We start from the raw sequence: 1233 nt of genomic DNA on the forward strand, positions 1-1233 counted from the left end.
AAAAAAATTCAAAAAAAAAAAATACACCTCTTGAAATGAAATATTTCAAAACTTAAGAAAATAATATCCAGTAACCCACATAAAAAAATCATGAAAAGAAATATTCGAAAATTTTGTAAAAGAAACATCTATTTACTCGAAACGAAACATCCGAAAAAATAATTAAAGAAAAATTCAAAAAAACAAAAACAAAAAAACACTGCAAGAGAATGCTACGGTGGTCGGCGGCGGTGTGAATCACAAAGAGGAGGGCGATGAGGTGGTCCTAGACGCGGCGAATCACGAGGGGGAGGGCGCTGCGGCGGCGGTACAAGTCGGCAGTGCTGCGAATCGCGAGGAAGGGCACTGCAATAGTCTTGGATGCGACGAATCGCGAGGGGGAGGGTGCTACGGCGATCGGTGGCACTGTGAAGTGTGAGGGAGGACCCTGTGGCGAGGGAGGGCGCTGCGGTGGCTAGGTGCGACGAATCGTGAAGGAGGACACTACGGTAATTGGCAGCGCTGTGAATCGCGATGAAAGACGCTGTGGTGGGAGAGGAAGACTTACATCAAGGGAAACGACGTGAGTGAGAGTGCTGGAAGAAAAAAAAAGAATGGAGTGTGCAGTTATTTTTTTTTTTTTAATTTTAGAATTAGCTATAGGTTTAGGGGTGTTTTTTTGTATTATTCGAATATTTTGTTGCGATCCACATTGTAGTTGGTTAGAGTTAGCTTGCACCTTAGTTAATTCAATTCTCTAATTTTTTTAAACTGGAATAAAGAACAAATAACTATTTTTTTATAAAGACAAATAAATTATTAACTAAAATTAAATATTTATAAATCCTCTTCTTTTGACTACCAGAAGAAGAACTTATGTCTCAACAAAATTAATTACTTGTGTGTTTCATTTTTAATTTTAATTTTAATTAGCCAATCTATGTGTCTTAAAAAATTGGGTAAATATGTATTTATCCTTTTTCCTAGTTAGCTATCTGGAGTGCTATAGCTTCCTTTGCTTTATTTGCTACCTACTGCGTTTTATTTATTAAGACATTAACTAATCCCATTTAACTACACTACTACTTTTGCACGACAAAAGTTTCGCTACATTATATCGAATTTTTTTCATTAATATATGAAAAATAAAACTTTCATTAAAAAAATATGATATTCTAAATTAGGTGTATTATGTCGCTTTCTATACAAAAGTGTCGGTCTATTATATTAAACACTACATACACTATAGCTTTT

The sequence above is a fragment of the Arachis ipaensis genome, chromosome B03, assembly GCF_000816755.2.
Source record: "Arachis ipaensis cultivar K30076 chromosome B03, Araip1.1, whole genome shotgun sequence".
In the NCBI taxonomy this organism is placed as follows: Eukaryota; Viridiplantae; Streptophyta; class Magnoliopsida; order Fabales; family Fabaceae; genus Arachis; species Arachis ipaensis.